Source organism: Watersipora subatra, chromosome 8 (genome assembly GCF_963576615.1).
Source record: "Watersipora subatra chromosome 8, tzWatSuba1.1, whole genome shotgun sequence".
In the NCBI taxonomy this organism is placed as follows: domain Eukaryota; kingdom Metazoa; phylum Bryozoa; class Gymnolaemata; order Cheilostomatida; family Watersiporidae; genus Watersipora; species Watersipora subatra.
Window position 1 is genome coordinate 22,497,376 of NC_088715.1, and position 25,203 is coordinate 22,522,578.

At 36.2% G+C, this 25,203-nt stretch overlaps 2 long non-coding RNA genes across 3 annotated transcripts; one reads left to right on the top strand and one right to left on the bottom strand.

Annotated features, from left to right (window-relative positions):
- Positions 1-1,235: 1,235 nt before the first annotated feature.
- Positions 1,236-5,321, bottom strand: LOC137401682 (uncharacterized). 2 transcript variants are annotated; one of them, XR_010979373.1, is made up of 4 exons: positions 5,179-5,321; positions 4,032-4,192; positions 2,998-3,132; positions 1,236-1,586 (listed from the first exon to the last, which is right to left on the bottom strand). It is a non-coding gene; the product is annotated as an uncharacterized lncRNA (long non-coding RNA). The 2 variants fall into 2 exon arrangements; XR_010979374.1 differs by lacking the exon at positions 4,032-4,192.
- Positions 5,322-5,654: 333 nt separating this feature from the next.
- On the top strand, positions 5,655-17,991 carry LOC137401924 (uncharacterized). The gene is made up of 4 exons (XR_010979400.1): positions 5,655-5,795; positions 12,623-12,713; positions 16,807-16,949; positions 17,247-17,991. It is a non-coding gene; the product is annotated as an uncharacterized lncRNA (long non-coding RNA).
- The last annotated feature ends 7,212 nt before the right edge of the window (positions 17,992-25,203 follow it).

Below are 25,203 nucleotides of genomic sequence, written 5' to 3' on the forward strand. Positions count from 1 at the left end.
GGAAGGTTATGCATAGAACATTGGTGGGACATTGATGCGTAGGGATTTCCATCTTTATTATACAATATTCCTAGCTACTGAGCATTGCTTTCCTTGCCGCGGTAATCTCGTTGAGCTAAAACGAAATATAATTATAAGGGCATACTAGTTAATGGGCATTGGCTTCGCTCTACTAACGTAATGATTAACATACGCGTCGGCTTGTCAGACGACACGTAGCGTTAACCAATCGGTAGATAGACTATCACCATCCATCTGACGCTTCATGTATATGTAGCGACTTGGTCAGTTGCGATGAGTTCACACCGTCGCGTTGTACTTTGACTCGTCTAGCCAATGCTTTGGGAGTCAGAGCTAATGGACCCTAGCCATTTTTGCGATATGTCTAATCAAGTGCGAAAATTGAAATTTGTAGTGACTTTTCATTTCATTTACATAAATCATTCAAATTTATCATTATTCTTTTTTCACTATTTTGTTTGTTTTTATATCAGTAATGAAAAATCTATAACATTTTTAATTTGTTTCATTTTAAATATTTTTTTGTTATGAAAGGGGGACAACTTCCAAAAAATGAATCATGCGTTTTTGTACCATTCTAGCTAGAACGTTAGAACGAGGAAAAGGTTTGCTAACGTTATTATGACGTTGTTACAAAACATTGTTATCGAATGTCCTAGCAATGTTACAGGATTGCTACTTTGAAATGTCTGGGTATAAGCATTCACATAATATTGTCTTCTAATATATTCGGAACAGTATGGCATTTCACCATTATGGAACATTCAGCAGATGATCTGGTGCAAAATTCCTGCGACATGGGGAGAATGTTACAGAACATTCCACAAGCATGCCTTTTATGATGTTGCCTCAAAGATATTAGCTAACATCCCAGGAACGTTTTCGTGCAGAACATTAGTGGGGTGTAACTGTGTAGACAATTTCTAACATTTTGATGTTTCACAGAATGTTCCTCTAATGAATTGCGTACAATGTTACTATAATGTACCGAGCATAACCGTCGACAATATTCTTTCCTTAAGCTATACAACATTCCACCAACATTACGTCTCCGAAGCAACCTAATTTTTCTATAATGTGCCATGCTTAATCTTCACACAACATCTCTTCTCAAGGCTGACGGACATTCAACAAATATTGCACCTTAGATATATATGAAGACTTTTACTAGATTATTCTTAAAATAATCTTTGTGAGCATCTCAATAGTTAGGGCATGGTTCCGAAGCTGTATATTTTGGTACAAACAGTTGCATGATATAATAACAAAAAATAATATGAAACACAATAAAAATATAGCTATAAAATGACTAAACTCTATATATATTGTCATCATCAAAACATGGCAGAAAAATACCACAACCTTTACACCAGAATAAATTATATATCAATGATACACAGAGACAAACAAGCAAAGCTATGATCATATTTGTGAATAATGCTACGGTCCACCAAATGCTTTACCACATTAGACTAAAGTTTTTCCAGCTCGTCCGTCCTTGGATTGTGGTGGCGAAGGCTGTTCTTTCATCCAACAATTCAGATTACAGTACAATCCTTTAAGCCCTGAAATGTGAAGAAGCATTTATATTAGCAGATGAGAACTGCTAAAAAGTACAGAATACAAACAAAGCAAATATGAGTATAAACTAAATATGGCAACAACCTGTTAACAAAGTAATTATGAACATCGAGGTTGATCTGCCACATCACAGTGTCACTTGCTAGATACATGAAATAGTACCAGCAATACTTTTCTTTTCACTATTTGTGGGCACTCTATAATAAGGTAATATTGTCCAGTCATTCAAGTTTTTGGAATCGCGATTCCTCATAATAGGCACAGGTGGATACAAGAGTGCACAACCACCATATTTTCAAAATCATCCTAATCAGCTTTTTATTTAATGTCTTCATAACTGAGCTTCCTATAAGGCTGCAACTTCATATTGGCATATTATGAAAAATGCACAAGCATATCATATTTAGGGTTGCGCTAATAGTAAGTTTCTTCAGAAGCAACTAATGTCCTAGTCGCATTGTTCTTATGCTGAATTATCATTTTAATAATTTGAAATTTAAAAAAGAGTTGTTGTAGAATAGCAATGCGGTAAATTAATTAGTAAATCTCATGTAGCCAAAAACACGAACTTGGACATATCCATTAAAAAATAATAACAAACTGTAAGCAAACAACTCCGCATTAGTCGAGTTATTCACTTGGAGTAAACCTTTCTGATGAGACGCTATATGTGCAAACAGCTATATACGCAGGTAAATGAGAAGCACTGTTAATGCTATTGCAGATTGTTCCAAAGCTTTAAGAAACGCCGTGCAGATATTTAATGAAAAATTAAACGATAAGATTTTGTAAGTTTTAGTTGATCTAGAAGTATGCGAGCAGCCTGCCTTTTCAATTTCCTTTATAAGCTTGTTTGAATTAGCGCGCACACTCTTTTAAAAATACATAGTCAATCGGCTATTGTTGCCTCTTACATATTGTCAAATTCTTCAATCATACCTATCTTATATCACAATCAAATAGCTGAAAATCATGTCATAAAAAGAGAAAAAGAAATTACATCGCACTACTAGCTCTAAGTTGACATTTTGGTAAAAGGCAGCACGATTCTCAACCTAACATGCTTATCACAAGTTATACATAATCTAACACAATGCAAACTTTCAAGAGTTGCTTTCTTAATTATCTACACGTGCACACAACTCTTAGAATTCCATATTTTCTCTGCTTAAAATTCTGATGTGCTAGGTAGTTAGTGTTGAAATGTGCTTCCAATCTGCCAAAAAAATCTACGTTTTGTATTACAGCATTTCTAAATTTGAAACTAATTTTTCCAACTTTCAATAACAAAAATCACAGTTAAAGGGAGAGTAACTATAGATCTATCGTAAATTCAAGAGTACAAGTCGAGATCTGAAGTTTGGTTCGAAAAGCCTGGTTTTGACATGTACATACCGTGACCTCTTCCATGGCCCAAATCTTTTATTCGCTAATAGTTCAATCGGGATCAGAGGCGGGCAATGCGTAGCTGAAGAAATGGCATTCAAAACACCATCAGTAAGGACGCCTTTTTTGGCGCCGTCGGGAATACTACAATTAACAAAAGCCGGAGAGTAGCATGTTATAGTGAAGATCACAGAGAACAAAAAACAAGCACTTAACCAACGTACTGGTTCACCTCAATACAAGAACAAAACCACTACCTAGGATAATAGGTATTCAACAGAGTAGCAATGCCGCAAGACAGATTTCTGTCAGAAATCGTGATTCATGTACAAGAAAAAGGTGTGAATGCCCAATAGTGGATGTGTCAAATGGATTACCGAAGTGTGGCTTTGTAGGCAGATACTACAAAAACCAACATCAAATTCAAAACATATCACGTAATTCCAGAAAAGAATCCTAGTGATGACATTTCGAATGGTGAATAATGGGGACCTGGTGTTCCAATCAGCTCACATTGAGTAGGATTACTGGTATTGCACTATTTTATAAATAAATTCCTATATGTGATATCATGTAATTTTGATTCGCAACGGTTTTTTGAAGTTGAATTTTACTAGAAATCGTGCCATGAATTACATTACCGTCGTATTTTTGTGCAGACACCGCAGCAATACTATTTAAATTCATGAAAGAAACGAAGTCACTGTTGGGATTCAAACACAAATGCTCTATGGTAACATCTTCCAGCGCAGCGAGCTGGAAGCTTGTAGGTGTAGCATAAATACACACTGGTCAGTGCGCAAGGCGACATTGCAGAAGAAGGACTGGTCTTATGTACTGAATATTATATGGTATGTTTATCGAATTTGATATGGTTGTCACGACGTTAAGGGCTTAGGGCACAAATAAACAAACTTTCCATGTAGCTGAATTAAAGCATATTGATAACATATTAGTAAGCCTACAACATGTATAATAAAAACACAGACATGGAAAATTTGCAATAGTGATGGAAAAATGCAAGAAATATGTCTAGATCTCACCTGTCCCACAGTTATTGATACCGATTCAATTGGTTATGGATAATTTACTGTTGAGCCGAACCGGTGTATGGTTGGCAAATTGACCATAGTAGTGGTGATTGACTAGATAGCGATTAGACGATTAGTTGCAAGGATAATGGCCAGATCTTGTGAGATTCATTCTAAAAAATCGCAAACAAACTACATTAAAGATCTTGCAAACAGCAAATCGATAAACTATCTATATGGTAAGAATCTAATGGTTATGGACTTGGACTGAGATTGAACCGATAACCTGGTAGTTGCAAACCCTAAATCTGGCCACTAAAAACTGCTGGTTGGTCACTACTAATATTGCTCAACATTTTCCAACTGAATAACAAGTTTAGTAGCTCAGTGACTAACAAACATGTCTTTACTCATTTGATATATGCGTATAGATCTTCATCTTTATGAAATTTTGGAGACAAAAATAATGGCAAAGAAAGATTTCTTCAAAATAAGTTTAGGAAATGGCGTTCAAACTTGTATCAGAGTTTGTCACATCAGAGTTGTCTTCTCTATTTTATGGCAGTCAAAAACTATTAATGATTCACCATTACTCCGTTTGTACACAACACACAGTCACTCGCAATGATATTTATTATCAACAATGCCTCTGAAGTAGGTAATGAAATCAAAAGATAATGCTACTACTCAGTAACATGCTTTACACATTTTTCTACGCATATATGGCTTCAAAGCCATTTCAATTCTATTAGCAAAAGCTCGCTCAACAAGCAAAAGTGTTTTTATCAGTTATTAAGACATTCGATAACATCGCTGTGATACGTGAAAAAAATCATTTTAAAAGTTGTACTTCTCTTAAAGCACAGAGGTACAGTTAAAGAACGAAAGCAATATGTAACCCTTTTGCTTAGGCCATAGGCCTACTCTTTTTAATGAATTCCTGTTTACAGAAGCGTGACATTTTAAAGACAAATTATATCCATTCTATGACTCGCAAATGCTTTTCAAGCTGTTTTCCAACGTCAAACGCATCCAAGAACGATAATCCACTGCAGTTTACCACCATGGAGTGCAATTATTTATAAACACAGTCTTTAACACTCGGTTTTATTTACGGAGAAAAACTTGAATTTGTACCAATGCAAAAAACTTTACTCACCTGCAATAACGATCACAAAGAGCGTCAATATCATTTATTACTATATTGTGAATTTTATTGCAAGTATTGCAGATGAGTTAAGCATCGTTAAATCATTAATTGAACTACAACAACCGGAAAAATAAATCAGTACGGCGGATATTTCCTCCTCCTAGTTTTGCCTTGTCCGATATTTTCAGGCATAATACGATGTAAATGCATACCTTCGAAATCTTTCGAAGGAGTACGATGCGGAGTTTTAGCTTTCCTACGCATCGAACTTCATAAATTCAGAAAAGTTATAACTGAATTCTATGTATATGCCCACAAACAATCTCGGTTGATATTTTGGTTCATTATACAGTAATACAAAAAAGCGTTTAATCTCTTTGTAAAGATTTAATAGACGTAAACTGACAAAACGTCGTAAAACCACGGTTATGGAAGAGCAAGCGAGTCATACTTAACGCCGAATACCTGTTGGAGATTCCGACAAGTTGGTGATTTTTTTCTGAAACTACCGATGTGATTACCGCTGCCTATACTCATGATGTTGTGTTAAAACTGCTAAAAGAGTTCTGAATAAATATCGCCGAGTGATTTATTCACTACTAATGGACGTGATTTGACGCTATTTGGTAAGAAACCTCAAATTGTTGATCAGTTACAAAACTGCCTTACACAAAGCCACTGCACACTCGCAGACCTGCGAAAATGGTGCCCGAAGGGTTGAAATCAACTTGATATCGAATAATGAATACCATATTTGCCTTGTGGTGACCGATTTAACTCATGCACTACTATAAGCCCCTCTGTGGGGCTTACAGACAATTTAAATCAGACGGAAGCCCCTCACTGGAGCTTTTTTATATTATGTGGTTTGGTTCTCTTTTTGTAGCTACAAGTGAATGGATTCAAATTTTCTTGGTTCAAATGCTTAGTATGGAGACTTTTGTAGTGTGTGCTCATGTGAAACTGACAGTAAAGGATTCTTATAAGTATTATATATATAGCATTTGAATTCATTTCATGTGAAACGTTAACTGCGGATGATTCCCAACATCTATAAGCACAAAAGCTCTGAAACGCGCTCGTAGAGAGCATACGAATTTCATCGCATCTGACGAAGACTTGCCTTGTTTGGCCTGACCCGTTTTGTGAGCAGCTGTTTGAATGGCTTTTGTTGACACAAATTAATTATGTTCAACCTAAAATGAATTACTTAGTGAATAAGTTGAAGACTCTTTTATGAGAAAGAGATTTTGAGGTGATTTTTTTGTGAGCAGTACATCATGTTTATGTTACAAAACTATTTATTGTACTGACTGAAAAGAAAAACGAAGTTGCAAGTTGTCAGTCAAGACTCAATAATCATTTTTTATTTACAGCATGAAACTTTGTTGAGTCCAAAAATAATCCGTCAGACAACAAGCAAAGCAACCTTTTCACTTCTAACATTCCTTGCAAAAAACATAATTTTCAGTGATTTGTCTGCTAATATGTTACACAATTCTAAGAAAATTTATCTTTGCCAAAATTATTTAAGCATTGCCAAGTGGAAGTAACTTTATGCGGATCCATGGTCTATTCTAGCAAATACATGTAGACTAATTATTATGACATGACCATGTAGTAACTGTAATTTTTAATTTCTGTAATTTATCTAATTGTAATTTTTACAATTTGATATAAATGAGATAATCTCTCTTCGAGTTAAATTCAACAACAAGATTGCATAAAGGTTTGGAAATTTTTTTGAAGGTGCATCCCCCTTTTTCTTATTTTGTAAAGAGCAAATCTGACAATACAACAATCATTTCAACGGGTATGTGAACTGACTGTTTGATATAGCCGCGTAATTGCCTTTAAGCTGTATAAATCATCTATGTGAGAATTTTCTGCAAGTTGACAGGCTCGGTTACGATGGTTGTTTCTTGTGTCATTACTGACCAATGCCCCAGATGGGCGCAAACTATTTTGTAATTGCAAAAGGAAGATTTGTTTAGTAAATTGACAATGTCATATAAGCAAGCTAATAACAATAACTGAACACTTCATTGTTTTGTTAATTATTTGTAATATCTACTGTGACAAGCAACAACAAAAACTGAGCCAAAGGTTTCAAAAGAACAGTGAATATCACACTGTATTATTTAACACTGTTTACGAAAACCTACAATAGGTGTTCTCGTCATTTCATGAACAAAAAATAAGATTGTTATATATGACCTATTGTTAAAGGTTGACTTGCAACAAAATTCACATTACAGTTATTTGATATTAAAAGATTCACCGTGTCTTATTCTGTTGTGTTGTAGGTGCAAATTATATGGGAATGTGATTAAAAGCTTTTAAAAGCTATAAAAATCAACAGTTAATCGCAGCCACATGAGACCGCCGTAGTTTGAATTCTCTTTCCAAAGCGGCTCAAATGGGACGTAGTTGTTACAGGATGGTTTCTGTTTACACTTTCATGCAACCTCATTCGTCGAAATATTTTCACAAATATATTTCACACGTTCAATAAAACCAGGTCTATTGTTCTTACGCGTCTATTTTATCGTCATTGTAATGCAGTCACTTTTAGCTCTGATATATTATAACTTACCGTAAAAGGTCGTTAAACTTTCTATCCTTAGTTCGAAGGCGTACATATCATTGTCTGATAATCATGACGAGCCTGTTGGTCACATGTGATATTCGAAAATTGCTGCAAAAATTATTTGCGCAGTATTGGGTCACATGATCAGATTACGACTTGACGATTAGATCAAGCCAAAACAAAATTGAAAATAGCGCGCATCTATATTTGATATGGGGTCTTCGGTAAAACCCGAAGTGTTTGTCATAAACTAGTGCTACGATAAGTTTTATATGGAGCTTTTTATTGGCCTTTCAATTCACATGAGAACATCACGTAACAAGACAATAACCAAACTGTCAGAACTACGTCAGAGAAATAAACAGATTCCAATTTACGGCGGCTTTTCGTTTTTGAGCTTTCAAGAGCTTGTAATCACATTTCCACATATTTGGCACCTACAACACAACAATGTAAGACATGGTGAATCTTTTGATACCAAATAACTGTAATGTGAATTTTGTCGCAAGTCAACCATTAAGACTAAAACTAAAGCTTTGGAGGCTAAGCTGCTTTTCATCAACAACAAAAACTTCAGCTTTTTAAAACTCACTCTCAGAGTCGTAGAGCTCACATGTGTGCTATATGGCTCTGTTCACGTCTACACATACTGTTGCAACAATAAAGCTATCTCTCCTTGGAGCAGACAATTCCACTTCTCCGGTAACTTTTAACTACTAAACAGCTATGGCATTCGTTAAAAAGTATTAGTCAGCCCAGCTTATAGCTCTATGGTGACAGTTTTGTCTTATTAATAGAAACGCACATGCAATAGATTGAAGGGGAGTCTATGGGTGATCGATCCGCATGATGCCACACTATCACAGTATTATCCAAGAATTGTATTTCAATGGGATTATCGCTCAACTGAGCAGTTACCGGTGTATCTTAGACTCGCAGCTTACAAATTTCTTACTCATCAATACTCTTTAAGGGTGGTCAGTGGTCACGTGAGAGCCGAAACGAACTAAACGACACAAAACAACGTCGCTGTCAGTTGTAAACTGTTCAGCCGAAGACATTTCTGGCTGAAACGAACCATTTCGATCCTGCTCGAAATTTTGTGGTCGAACCCTTGCGTTTATTGGCTGGTTAAAATTCTACCGAGCATTCGTCACATTTCTATTTACGTGCGTGTGAGCAAAGGTAAATAGAAATGGGACGATCTTTTTATTTGGTTAAATAAACAACATCAAACAATTTATGACAAGGCTCTCCCGGACTTGTGATTGTGTTGCATGAATGTAAGATGTTGTGCTTGAGTTTTGCATAAATGTTAAAGAATGGTTGTGGTTTTATTTCCTGTAGAATATAAGTAATGTGTCATACTCATCCTGATGAATAATCGTTGCCTGTTTTATTTATGTAAAACCACAGTACTATGATGAAGACTGTTTTTGTTTGTTATGTACTCAGCATAGAAAAACATTCATATATTAACAAAAAGTATAATTTTGTTGATGGAAGGTTTGGCAAAATTTTTCTATCGAGTGATTTATTCTGAGCAGCTGAACGATCTTCTGATAAGTCTGCGATGTAATAATAATTAATAATTGTTCCTCAAAGTTTTTTGTTTACAATAGAAATATTTAGTTTAAATACATAAAAACTACCAATGAAACAGTGTCCTGTCTCCATGCGTATGGTATCTAGGAGGCGAACTGACTTCGGATGCCATGTGACATTTGGCTTAGCCGACCCAAAGTAAACTAACCTCCAAACCTAAGTCAGTTCGGTCATCGCGTGACCACGGCTTTAGCGTGTCACCTTTGCAACATTACTAAAAGGCTGTGTTTCAAGTAAGCGAATCTATTACTGGTGCACCTTCCATTACATCACGTGGTCCATACATGCATACATAGCTGAGAGGTTCTATAGAGGTCTGAAGGGCTATACAATATTACATAGCTTTTTGCAGAGGTCTCTCCAAAGTCGTTCTGTTATCGAAGATGTCATTGGCAGCTGACCAAAATTAAAGTAAAACAACCATGATAGTTAGTGTAATTAATATAATTATTCAATAAGTTAAAGCAATGGTAAAATAAATTGTGGCAATATGTTACAATGCAATACTCTTAGCAGCGGATGACATTCAATCTATATATAAATGTGAGCGTTTGTCGGTCGGTCCAGTTGTATATGGATAGTTTTAGTAATAAAAAATTCGCTTCGCAGAGGATTTAAACTTGCGAAGATTGTAATCGCAAGTTTGCAAACACGCATAACTAACCACAAGATTGTGATTTTCGGCCATCTTTTTTTCAGTATCCGTATTGCGATTGTAGGTTACTAACTAAATGTATATGTAATTTTTACTATTAACTAATATTACCATTTGTTTCATTTTTATAAAGTCATTTTAAAATCCATTACCTATCTTTTAATGTGACGTTTCAATTTCAGATGTCCTGCTACACTCATATTTTCGGTTTCTTATAAAGCAATCGCTAAATCTACAAAGAACCGTGGTGCGCTTCATTGCTATACATTTGTACTGGTATCGTCCATAAAAACTTTTTCAATAGTTTTTCAAAGTAGCTTCTGCTGCAGCAGTAACCTTTGTATACACACGTTTCTACATGTATATAGTCACTGTTATTAATAATTCAGCCTAGTCATGATTTTTATTTTATTTTTTCAATTAAATTGTGCAAGTGCTCTAGAATATCGAATATCAGAATAGGATGAGGTTAAGCACTTTACAAAGAATCACAGCCATCTTTGGTACTAAAAATGATCAGTGCTTGTCCAATTACTACATGAATTATGATGTTATACTTATTTCTTTGGCAATTAGGCTTATTTGTGCTGTTTGTCCGAGGTTGGAAGGAGCAGAAAAGCCTCTGACCTCTTGTATAGAACGCACTAGAGTTTGCGCAAGCAGAGTGCCTCAATAGTTTAATAACCTAACCAGTATGGACAATCATTTGTGTCGCTTTGGTTGTCCACTAGTTTATTGAATGATTCATAAGCAGTTTGTTTGTGTGTGTGTATGTGTGCTCTGGTCACTCGCCTGTTCCCATACACGTCACAAAGTACTGGCGACAGCACCGCATGCTATTAGCGGTGAAATGGGAACCTATGCGCCGGGTACAGCCAAGGACCGCCGATAGTTGCAGACGGCCTCGCAATAGTTTAGGGCTGTTCAAATGTCGCAAAAGGCCGCAGGCAAAACCTTCATGTAATGCTCGTACAGGTGAAGGTCACCATTATAGAAACGGCATGGCGAGCGAACATTTTATGTGATTCCTCGATTATGTTTAGCGATGTAGCTTATATGTGAACATATGCCACCGAGCCTAGTGCCGCAAGGGTTTTGCTGCGCAAGTTACCGCCAGAGTTTCGCAATCGATATGTGAACCAGGCTTTAGTATTAAGCTGCGTTCAGATCAGCCATTGTGCAGAGGCCAAGTTTGATCTGAGAGTGGGTGATTTTGTCCGTTTTTTATTTGCAGGGTCAGATAACTTTAGCTGATATATTTTAGTGAGTCACTCCTTGAATTTTGCTGACTGTTTCCTACAATGTTTTTAGTGAACTTTTTTAGCAAGCTGCCCGATTATTTTGCACTGCTCATCGCTAATAATGGATAACCATAAGGAGGACGATGTTTTGCTAACATAATGTGCTTCAACTATTATAATAATAGCAGTTTTCCGGGTTGCTGTTACTCATGAGTGAAGCTATGACAATAGCATACACAGGTGTGAAGACAAATATGGTGTTCATATTAAAGCCTGGTTTCCATATGACAGCACAAGGCCGCGACGTCCTGCGTGCGTAGGCCAGCTGTGATATGGAAACTTCAACACACGACGATAGCGCGACGTGCGTACGCTAATCGCAAGGATCCAACAGAATGGGTCCTTGCGATGGGTGCGCACGATTATGTATCCCACAATACACCGCTAGACCTTGTCAACCCATCCCATAATTCAAACGGAGGGCTGTTTTCCGAAGAAATCCGTCTCTCCTACGAAAAAGTAAGGAAATTATCCACTCTGTCCAATGCAAGCGTGGTGCCTACGCGCGATATGGAAACACCGCATTGCGGCCCATGAAATGCATTGTGCACGATCACTGGGCTGCGCACGATCATTGTGCTGTCATATGGAAACCAGGCTTTAATGACACTATGGCTCACGGTAAAAAAGATGTCATTGGCTACTCAAATAGAATATCGGCTTTGAAAAAAAATTTTCTCTTTGGACTATATCGGTATCAGGCTTGTTTGCGCTGTTCACACGATACGATTCTCGGTCAGTAGAAAAATTGGTGAGAGAATTGACCCAAAATCGGCTGCTGTGACCGCAGCTTTAGTCTGTTAGATTTAGCTTTCTGCTTTTAGGAGGAAACTTATGTTATGCAAAAGCTATTATAACGAATATTGTTGGTTGGTCACATCGTGTATCTGCTCTAGTAGGGCAGTGGTGTCAGGTTTAATGCTTATTAGTTTGTTGTAGGGGCTTAATAGAAACTGATGTTTTTTTTTCTTCTCTAGAGGGTATTCTCAGTAGAAGCATATATCTGACTTTCGTTCATTTTTGGCAATTGTTTCCAGTTCTAATTTATTGCAGCTTCAGTGGTAGTGTCTGCCTTTGAATTTTGAGCTAATATAATCGTGCATTGTGGTGCCATTTTGTGAAGCGACCAGCATTTGTAATCTTTAGTTACACACCCCATGAATACCTGTCATTGTGAAACAAAGGAACTCATCATGTTATTCAACTTCTATATTAGTATTTATGCATCCTGTCTTAAGAGTATTATACACATCTTACATAACCACTCATCCCCTTTTATTTAACCATTTCTGATGTGATTAGGAAACAGCTTTCTGGACTCTTGCTAGCTAGCCTGGGCATGGCTCTCGTGGTGGATATGGAGAGAGAGCCTGGGACACATAGCGAAAAAAAGGTAAGATAACTTCTGCAAAACGAGCGACATATGTTACATATGACGCTCAGACTGATACTAATAGAAGCGTGTCGTTAGATTCGTATCTCACGATGTATTAGATGTGGCGCGTTTAAAAGCCTATTGTCACGGTAACGTGACTTGATCTAGTAAAAAGCGCTATTTTTTTGATAGGCTGGGTGGTTACGAAATACCTCGTTTGATAATAAAACGATAGGAACCATAGGCTACTATTCTCTTGCGTTTTCACGTTAGCAGTTTCATTTCCTATACTGATAAAAATGGAGCCATTCAAAAATTACTATCAAAGCTAGGCATAGTCACACTGAGACCAGAACAGTCTCAAGCTTTACAACATATTATCGCAGGTTTTGACCAATTTGTAGTTCTTCCTACTGGCTTCGGAAAGAGTATTTGCTTTCAGATGGCACCGTTTTGCAGTGGTAGGTCCGAGTTGTTCATAATAACTGTCGCGAGTAATAATACTCGTGAGTAAAATAAAACTGAGATTACTTTTTACCAGATAAACTTTTCTTTATTAACAGCGTGCAATTCATTTTTGTTGTTCTATTGCTATTCGTTTGCTATGTTTGTATTGTTATTGTGAATTTTTTTTATTCAATTGATTCAAATTTTTATTATAATTAAATCAAAACATAATGAATTGAACATATGAAATAATAAAACTGTCGTTATTGATTTATTATGCAACCAACATTTCATACTTACTAACCAGCGTTTGTTTGCTGCCAATTCAGATTGAAAATAATAGATAATACTCGCGTAGATCATAAATAAGACCGTCACATGATACTCCTTCGGAAATAATGATTTTGATATTAGCGACTTCAGAAGTCGGCTTTTAGAGTTGTCTTCCCCGCGTGTTGCGATGTGTCCCAGGCTCTCTCTCCCAATCCCCACGAGAGCCATGCCCAGGCTACTTGCTAGCCTGACACGCAGATTTATTATTCCAACTTCCTAGCACCTGCTATTTTACTGCTTAGCATAAATGTTATCTGCTTCCTTGTACTTACTCGCTTACTGCCTAGGAAGCTTTGCAGCCCCCAATCGTCTGTGATCTACGGATATGACGATTGCCTGACTGATTAGGCAAACATATATAAGCCTGTGTAGATCAGAAACAATTCGAACTCCATATTTTACTCACGCTCTATGTATCACTCTGCTCTTGTATCACTCTTCATATTTTTAGACTTGCGCAATGAGCATCGGCCATTGACTTGATTAGCCTTCATATATTTTATGTTTTTGCAATTGAAAGTTTGAATTTTTAATAAATATATTCTGTTTTAAAGTTTTTTAACTAAAACAAACCAGTCTAATTCTTGACATTAAATCTACACCTAAAATACAGTCCTTTATAAATTCGCAAATCATAAACCAACTACTTGAACCACCAATCCAGCACTTATAGTTAATAATCCTTTAACCCATTCAGGACTAATTAGTTATTGGTTGACTGCTCCCCCAGCCCAATTAATTTTTCACTAGCCTTACAATTAAAATAGAGCTACACAAAATTGAGTATAACTAGAATTCTTTTTAAAATAATCTTGATTTGTTTTTGCAGCTTAACAAAGACATTCTAGGCTACAATGTGATATAAATTTTTGTGCCTCTTTACAAATTCTACTGACCACAATTTCTAATAATTCTGTGAACTTTTTTTTTATCAAAATTGTTTTTCATGTTTCGTAGCAGCTCACAAGCAGTTTTTTGATACTGAAATTGTTGGACCAATGTTAGATTGATAGCAAACTTTATCAGCAGCAAATAAAAAAAAAGATTTCTCAATTCCGAGCAATAGAACAGGTGTTACTAGCTTCTAACCAACACTACGTCACTGACAGTTTTATCAAATATATAATCAAACAATTTGTTAATTTATATTGAAATGCATTGCAGAGGTTATTATGAATATATTATGCATAAAAAATACTCAAGTTACCAGCTAACAGACAATCAATTACCAGCAAAAAAATAGGTGTAAAAATACAGTAAAATATATTGTAAAAAATACAGTAAAAATGAATATGCATGAAAACGAAACAATATATACATGTATAATAAGGGTGTGTTCATTAAAAAATTATGACACGGTGAGAGTTATTTGATGCCAACTACACATGCATATTTGCTGCCATTATAAGTTAGTTGATGCAGTATTCATCAGATATTGATGTTGAAGCCCTAGGCTCATCATCAACGGCATCATCACTCACAAGCCCTTGACTGTCTTCACCTTCATGTAGCAAATATGATACAGCCTAAAAAAATTGTGCTTTAGTAGCTTTTCAGGGTAAATACTTGATAACAAATTGAAAATAAGTAGTCTACTGCAGCTAACAATTGGTAATACAAATTGCAAATATTTTTTGATACTGTAAATATAAACACAAAAAGTCATGAAGATGATTACTGTGGTAAGTGTCCCCTATCGACCAATATTAGAGCCTAGTGGTTGGGGGTAGTTTATAGTAGATGTTGATGTTGAGAACTATATGCTTGACTAATTGTGGGTTGAACAATTGGATATAAATGAAATAAGAAATTTTTATTATCTTGTAGTTCTACAAGGAAATCATAAAACTATTGCTTATTTTGGGGTAATAGAGTGATGAGTTCATGCTGCAAAAAGATCTAAATTTTATTGGATTGAAAATGTTATAACCATGTGCATCATAAAAAAAATCCATATCTCATACTGTTAGAATAAAGTTTTTCCAAAATGGCGATCATCAAATTTCCAAAACAGTTGATATCTATCACATAATTTGTTAGTTAAAACTTTTTTGTCCAATCACATATTTGGTATCAAAATGATGCCCAGACTCTTAAACTTCGTTTGGTGAATGAATAAAACCGATGTACCTAAACAGCTAAGCAATAGAGCAAATCAAAGTTTAACCCGAGTACTTCGGGAATGGGCCCTGGAGAGCACAACTCTTCCCGAGGTATTCGGGAACAGTCCTGAGTGGGTTAAACAGAGGGTCATTACAATTTCTATGTCATCAGTCAACTATTCAATTGACAAGTTCATTACTGAAGCAGCATGTTTGTGGTGGTTGTAGATAGTAGTTTGTGATTTTGCTGCCAGCAACTTTCTAACAGCAAATTGTTTCCAGCAAAACTGTTGAAAATCTGAGTGTATTGATTTTAACTATATACATTGTATAATAACCGCAAGTACATCACTAACTTCCATACTATACTCCACACAAGTTGCTTGTAAAACTGTGTATCTCATAACTGAATATTGTAAGATGGCAGATCTCTTCATGAGTGTTTCTATTGTATTCTCAAAAATCTGGTTAATCATTGATTGGCTTGGTTTGCTGAGCATTAGTATCTTTGTCAGACTTATTATTGTTGGCATAGGCCTGAAATCCTCAATTGCTTTATTTGTTTTCTCTATAAAACATGTTATAATGGAACTCTATACATAACAACCCAAAGGTAGACAAATGTATTTTATTTTATAATTTTAAAAGTATAGCACTATGATTCTTCGTCTTAACTTATTAGTATGCTGGACTTGGTAGATGGCATCGAAATCTGCAAGCAAACACATTAACAATCAAATATATTACAGAATAGGAGAATGTGTTCTAAAAATGGTAACTACCCTTGTTGCTAAGCTCGCACCTATTTTTTGGATCAGCTTTAAAATGGCTTTTTTGCTAGAAAAACAGCAATACTGTTTCTAGTGCTTTTTGATTCAACTTAACTAGCCCATGTTTATTACATTTACTGTGACTAGCATGCTCACTTATCACCACTTGCGACTCTACTACATGCCATTCAGTCACCTAAATGCTAAGTATTATTTAATGTCATACAGCAACCAGCTTTATGGATGCAAAGCTTTTATGTGAATTTAATAATATTTTTAAAATTAATTGCTATTAAATCTAAGTGGTAGGTACAATGGCTGGTTTGGAAACTTTGGATAAATTTTGGCACAGTATTCCGATGTAACTCATGAAAAGATCCTGAGACCTACCGAAATTTATTAAAAATAGCATTCTTTGCAATTGTGTTATGCAATTAAAACTTGATTTTAATGACACAGATGGCTCCTGCCCCTACTTCTCTCATCTAAACTAAGAAAGAGTCATGTAGAAGGTGACGATGACTTCCATGATGATTTGGAATCAAGCGAACAGCTGGAAATCGAACTGTCAAGGTCTGGCTCGAACATAGTGGAGTGGATCGGTAGGTAAATATGACCAATATATCCAGGTTTTCTACAAAACAAAATATCTGGCACACATTGCAGCCTTGCTGCATATGCTAAACTGCATGGCTGCTCATATTGTGGTGCATAATTTGGGTATATAAATGTATTTTGGTATTAGCTACTTTCACTTATTGTTAGTGTATAAAGCAGATATACAGAAAGCAGAGTGGCTTGAAATAATACTGCAGCAGATCAGTGAAATGTAGGTAAATTTATTTTATGGTTGATACATATGCTTTTTATAATAATATTAGCATATGGTATTTATTTAGCAGGTTATGAGGTACAGAGCTTAAAACTCAACTGCAATGACTGCACCAGCTTTATAGCCTCCTGTCCAGGTTTACGCATCAGGGGATGATGCGATACTAATCAGTGTAAAAGATAGAGGTGGTATGTTTCCACCTCATCCTGTCATCACAAAGATATGTCTAGGCTCAGAACTGAGCATACGGCAGGGTGTCGACTTACAAGGAATCACTGCAGACATACACAAGCTGGTGGTCACTAAAACTCTTTCATCGGCTTTACAAAGCAATTTGCATAAGGGATTTCCATGCTCGTTCCACTGCACAGCGCAACGTTAGTTAAAATATCACCTCCAGATATTTCAGGATTATAATTCATCAGGAGGCTACAAAGGTAGCAGCTAACAAGGGAATCTCAGATCATGGCTCAGCCGACTGGTCGTCTTTAGTCATGTGTAGCCTTTCACAGTATGTCTAGAAAAGTGTACCATTTGTCGCTTGTTTTCTACGAGTTTGCTGATGCTGTTTGCATAACACCCAAGACCCAACATTTATATTCATGGCAGACTGCAATCAGCGTACGATGTACCAGTGTGTATGCATTTGAAATCAGTTTGTACACCTAGCTATCTGACATGTTAGCCCATAGCATATGGCAACATTGATAATTTTGCAATATCTTTTGGAATACATGTGCATCAATATACACTTTTACTCGCACTTTTTATATGAAATATTCAACTTTATGTTTATAAATTTGCAGGGTAGGAAATACATAGTGTATAAGCATTGTATCTAAAATTTGAAACAAATATCTTGCGTGCTTTAGTAGTTATATCGAATTACATGTAGCAACAAAAATGTCTCTTGATTCTTTCAGTGTAAACAATGATGACTCACTTGCCTGACCAGCTGCAAGTGAACAAAGCATTGCCCTTCTGTCACAAAGCATGCGGCTATTTATATAGGACATCACGGCTTTGCATTGCCCAGTCTCCTATAGCTAATAGGTCTTAAATAGGCTCGTAAATGTCACCTTCAAGAAAGGGTAGTGAGCTTCAGCCAGCGCATTGGCATTTAAAATACACCAAAGGTCAAGCTGAGAATTAAACATGAGTAGCAGTACGCAGACCAACACACACAGGCACACATACATATTGAGCTATCCCTGCTACTTCACTCTGTATGGGGTATAAGTGGTAACATCACTTATGAGTTCAATATAGTGTCAGGGTCAGTCATGTAGTAGGACACTCCCCTGGTCATGAACATAATCTCCAACATATCTATGGCAAAACAGTCTTCAGCCATTTTGCAGCTGTTTAACTATGTGAATACAATTGTGAGAACTTTGCAAATTTTATGCAATTCAAGTTAGTTTATTTTTATCCTATAAAGTTCTGATCAGACATCAGCTGTAATCAGCAATTTGGATTTAAATGCTCTCTGTTGTGTCCTTATGAGGCTTACAGCGTACCCATACCCGTGGTTTTATAGGACTATTTTGACTATTAGGACTAAAAATGGCTTGAGACAGCTGGAACAAACATTTACTGAACCAAAATGAATCGAACAATATTAGAGCATGAGCGTTTAATTAATCTAGCAAAAGGGCTACCCAAATATTGCAGCAGTAATATTAGGTGCTCAAAATTAGCCAGTTCAACCTTCTTAGGAGGGTTTTTGACATACACTATTTTCCCATGATGGGCAGTGCTTCGGAGTTGTGCCCTTTCCGAATCATGGAAACGGCGTCTTCGCACTGAAATCACTGCGCACTGATCAGTGCGAAGTCTGTGCAAATTTGCAACAAGGAAACAGCAACTGCGCAGTGGCTGCACATATCTCCCATGCCATGAAAACGGATTCTTCGAGGGCCTTGAAATAGTACAAAAGCTATCCTGCTAATCTTGTTTTTTCTAATCTGATTTTCTTTCACCTATATTTAATTATGGTCTGCGCCCACAAGGATGAGGTGATTACTTTCCCAGACTTTGTTATCGATGCCAACACCTTTCGAGAAACAGGAGGCACGTCCTAAATAACGTTTAAATAATATATTGCTTAAAAAATTCTTATTAAAAATATATTACTTTGTAAAAATTGTGTTAAGTTTTGTAAAACATTGTGATTGTGTATTGTAAATAAAAGTATAATGATGACAGAAGCATAAAAAGACCTTTTCTGATGTTCGGTATCCATGATCGATTCAATTTCTCCATCAGGCGATTCGATTTATACAATGTATCTTCTCTGGCTAATTTGCTGAAAACCGCTGCGCAGCATGGTAACGTGTCAATCCCTTCGACTTCGGAGGGGACTGCATCGCAGTACTGCGCACCATGGAAACATAGTTATAGTCCTTTTAACATTGCCCTAACAATAGACCGATCTTTAAACAGAGCAGCTCGTTTTTTGTGAACGATATTTGCAATAAGGTTTCCTTTTATACATTTGGAAAATTTGCAGGTATTTTATAACCATAAAACAGCTAAAGATTTTTGCTTAGATTTTAAAATAACCTATCTAAAGTTTTTTTTTAATTCTGCAACTGAATAAAGCATTGTTGCAGAAAAACAGTGATATCTTATAGAGATGTTGTTTTCATTGCATGAAGCAAGACTAAAGCTGAATAAGGATACTTCATTAATAATAATTTTGTTTGTGTTTTAAAGAGCATTGTTAAATATTAAAATGGTTTTCTATTCTGTGCTAAAGTTTTGCATGCAAACAATAAAATAGAAGGAACCTAAATGACAACATAGGTGAAACAAGTGCAGGCCTCGATTGAGTAAAATGTTGATGTATTGTACCTAAGTTCACTTGAAATGTAGAAAAGAGTAAATTGAATGTAATAAAATCCTGCAAAAGTGCTCTCAACTTCAATGAGGAATTAGTACGAGTGACTGCGCGTTACAATCAGAGAATATGAATAATTAAGCATTTTGCTATGTACACACTGTACTCTGCAATCGAGCGTTTCAATAAACACTTGCTGATGTGGATTTAACACCAGGCTTGACCTCATAGGTCAAGTACTAGCCTAATTAATGACTCAATAAATAGCCAAGCAGTCTTGTCCCCGCTAAGCTTAAAGCAATGATTCGGAAGGTTGGCACATTGAGACTGCTGAAATGGAAATAGAAACGACTGAATCGTGAAAATGTTTTTAATGTGATTGTCATCGATATTCTAATGCACATTAATAACACTAGTGCCGTTTCCATAATTGGCAAGAACAATGGATTCGATAATGTTTTGTAGATCGCAAAACTCGCTTAGTTTGCGGATTTATGCCGTTTCTATGACGCAGATAACTTGTGGATTGGCTCAGTTTGCAAATTATGAGCGTCATGGAAACGCAGCTATTGTCTGTTAATTCTCTAGCATGTTGAACTCTTCTCTAGTTGAGCTCTAAGAGATGAGTGAATTAATCACATCCTCCAAATAGCACTACAGTAGATGGTCTCACTGTCAAGGACTGTTACACAGGCTGAGGATGTCTGACTATTAACATGAGCTCAGTCCGTTGACTATCTTTGCATTGACTATCTATGCCATCTCACCGTGCGGTGCAATCTAACCATAATGTTTTGGAATGTTGCATATATGTTACAGCCATTCTGAAAATAGAAATACACACAAATTTTTATTAATCATTTTGATACTTATGTGGCTACAACATATAATGGCACTGTTTTGAAGCTGTCTTCCATTATAGTTGCAGCTGTGTCAAAGGTTGGCTTGCAATAAAATTCACATTACAGTTATTTGGTATTAAAAGATTCACCATGTCTTACTCTGTTATGTTTTAGGTGCAAAATATGTGAAAAGGGATTACAAGCTCTTAAAAGCTCAAAAACGAAAAGCCGCCATAGCTTAGAATCTCTTTATTTCGATGACGTAACCACGAAGTTTGGTTATTGTCTTGTCACGAATGTTCTCACGCGAATTGAAAGGCCAATACAAAGCTCAATATAAAACTTATCGTAGTATTTGTTTATGACAAACACTTTGGGTTTTACCAAAGACCGCATATCAAATATAGATGCTCACTACTTTACAGTTTTGCTTCGGCCTGGTCTAATTGGCAAGTCATAATCTGATAATGTGACCCAACACTTCGCAAATAAATTTTGCAGCGCTTTTCGATCATCAAAGGTGACCAACAGGCTCGTCATGATTATCAGACAATGATATGTACTCCTTCGGGGTAAGGTTAAAATATTTAATGAACTTTTGCGATAAGTTATAAGATATCAGTGCTAAAAGTGACAGCATTACAATGACGATAAAACTGACGCGTAAGAACAATAGACATAGTTTGATTGAATGCGTGAAGTATATTTGTGAAAACATTTTGACGAATAAGATTGCATGAAAGTGTAAACAGAATCCATCTCTCACAACTACATCACGTTTGAGCCGTTTTGGAAAGGGAATCCAAACTACGGCGGTCTCGTGGGGCTGCGATTTTATGTTCGTTTTTGAGCTTTTAAGAGCTTGTAATCACATTTCCACATATTTTGCACCTACAACACAACAGAGTAAGACATAGTGAATATTTTCATATCAAATAACGGTAATGTGAATTTTGTTGCAAGTCAACCTTTAACAACTAAACACCTGGCCAGACATTTAGTTGTGCTGCCAAAATAGATGACTATGGTATATTTAAACCCACCAGTCTCATGTGCATCGCATCTCCATCATTCGCTCATTGAGCAATGCTATGGCTGTCCCAAAGTAGGTATTATTCATGGAGTAAGCTCTATGACTGCATGAACAGTAATCAATCAAAAGTTTACTATTTTAGTCATGTTTACCAGTTTGCCTATTCGCTATGACATCACTCAATAGGCTTACAGTGGAAATGTCTTACAGTGTGTTTACACTGCAGCAACTACTATCAATTTTAGTTGCACATGAAATTGGCTGCAATCACATAGCTGCAACTTCCTACAACTCCACCGATGATTGCACAGTAAAATTTTAGATTTACCAGACTTATTTGTTTTTTGAAACATGTAAACAGTTAGAATTTATATTTTCGAAGCTTGATGCAGTTGCGCGAGTGCATTGGGCGGAGTCAATGACTATCTTTGACATCAAACATCTTTGTAAGCTTTTGCCCTTACAGATGTTGTTACCCGCAGCTAAAGCTTGGAACTTCAGCAGAATATATAACAGAATCTTTGTGATAGCTTTTGCCATGTTATGGAGGATTTTGTTCACCCAACCTCAGACAAGCTGACTATTTTACAGCGCTTACTGCTTGCTGTTTGAATTTTTCACCTTTATTGCTCTTCTATATGAATAAACATGTTTCACCAATCATTGCAAATGCTAGTTGACTTTGATCATGTCGCATCGCTTTTCTTCTTTTCACAGTGTATGACTTAGTATGAGGCTTCCTAGTTCATCTACTACCAAAGTTATGGTAGGGATACTTAACAATCACTTTCAATACGTCTACTTCATTTAAAAGCTACAGAGTGACAAATCTAAACATCTGAGGTATGCATGAGTTGACATTAACTGACTTGCCCTTAATTCGATTACGGAGCAAACTTTGAAGGCATGGTATCAAATGAAACCATATACATGTACCTCTGAAAGGTGTTATGAGGTCACTTAAGTTAAAGTTAAACTAAGCCAAAATAAATTTAGGCCTACAAAAACAACACTTGAGCTAAGGTTAAAATGGTCCGCTGCTTCCGTAAAAAGTATTCACAAAATTAGCCATTATTCTTCTTTGAGGTGGGTTTTCAGATAATATGTCACATATTTCAAACATTCATCTTGTTCATTGCTAATAAGACTAATATGCTCATTGCTAATATGATTAATTTATCTCTGCAAAACATTCCAGTTCATTAGAACATTGTCAAGACATGCACAACGCTTCATTTATTACTAGGTGAATGCCCTGCGTTGCAAGGGTAATAGAACTGCTTATAAACACTACATTACCTACTACATTACAATTACAGTACATTATCTGCAACTGTTTATAAGTTGTTTTATTACCCTTGCAATGCCAGGCATTCAGCTAGTGAGGCTATGAGCCCTGAAGCTAGATGGTAATTATTATCATTGCTATAACAGGACTACACTTAGACACAGATTAATATATATATATATATATATATATATATATATATATATATATATATATATATATATATATATTGTAATGGCTTGGCCGGTAGCTGAGCCAGCTTTACTATCCTAACAAGCCGGTGCAGCCTGAACTCTGGGCCTTCCCCTCGTCGGCCTGCCTGACACACCTAGTGGTCTGATCAGGCCACGGCTGGTTGCCCCAATCTCAGGCTCACTTGGAACGCTAACACAGCCTGCTCTCTGAGACCCTATCTAGGCTAGTCTAGGTTCCGGGCTAGCTTACTGTAGGGCCTGATCTCCAATGCTATGGCATTTCTGATCAGGTCCTGTTGTAGCGTAGCCAACCCTTAGCCTTCCTTAGGTATCTCCCAAGCAGTCCTTACTGGAAGCTAGATCAGTTTTGGTAGAATGGTCCTGACTAAGCCACCCAGGCAGGCATAAACGTGATCAGTCGGTGTGAGTGAATTTAGCCTCTTTATTATATATAATCGTGAATACATGTTGCACAGCGTCGCCCACTTACATAATGATTACATAACACCTAATTACGTTGCGGCAAGCCTGTGAGGCAGGCCTAGATATGCAGTGTTACATAATAGGGTATAATAGAAAAACACACATAAGGTTGTAATACAGAACATTGATATCTAAAGATAAGAGCATAGTTAATACATTTGTCTAGTCCTCCACAATATATATATATATATAAAATTGTTTCCTCACCCCGGATACCCCGTATGGGTGGTAAATTCTGCTCTAACTCGGGTCTCCTACCAGAGACCTGGGAGTTTGAGCACTCGCCTCAAGATCTTAGCTGTTCCCAATAGCGCACTTTTCTGCAACTCACCTGAGTTGATTGCTGTTGGTATTTGGGCAAGCCACATTTTATGCGCCGGTGTTATTGCGCCCAGTGCCCCAATGACTACTGGGATTACAGTTGTTCTTACATTCCAGCATTTTTCAATTTCTTCTCCAGAAAGGGAGATATTTATATATCTATGTATGTATCTATTTATATATCTATTTATGTATGTATATATATATACATATATATATATATATATATATATATATACATACATATATACATATATATATATATATATATATATATATATATATATATATATATAAAGTTTATTAAAAACTACAGGTTAAAATCATTACTACTATTAGTTTCATGCAATCGTGTTGCAATCTTCAGGTAGAATGACTAAAATGTATAATGTACAAGCTATAAAATTACTTAATAAAGCTGTGGGCTTAATACTATTGTGTGATATATATATATTATAGTATACAGCAAATTATGTAGTCAAATTATGTTATTGAGCTAATTAGATGTTTTCTGGCATGCCGGCATGTGGATATTAGCTCACTTCTAGTGTTAAGGCTGGCTAACTTCGGTTCGTTCGAATATGATGAAGTACTTTTCCCATAGACATAACTGGCAAGATTTTGTTGATGTGTTGTAAGATCGCGCTCTTTTGATGATCTTCCAGGTTATATTATAGCGAATGTTCTTGTCTTTTAAGTCCCATATGTATTTACTCAATTCTGTTTGTAGCCTTTTAGTAGGATATTTAAAGGATGTATTGTGGTTGGCTAGTCTTGTTTTAAAAGTTGTTTCGGTTAGGCCTACATACGTTTGTTTCTCTTGCCCATCGCGTTCTTCAGACTCTACGGTTGCCTGATATACTATGCATTTTGAAAGGCATTCTCCATTTAGAGGGCAATTTTCCCGATTTTTGCATTTGCATTTTCTGTCGGTGTTGGTTGGTTGTGATAGTGCTTGTTTATTGTGCCCGCTAATTATGTGGTTGATATTAGAAGCACAGCTATAACTTAGTTTTACAGA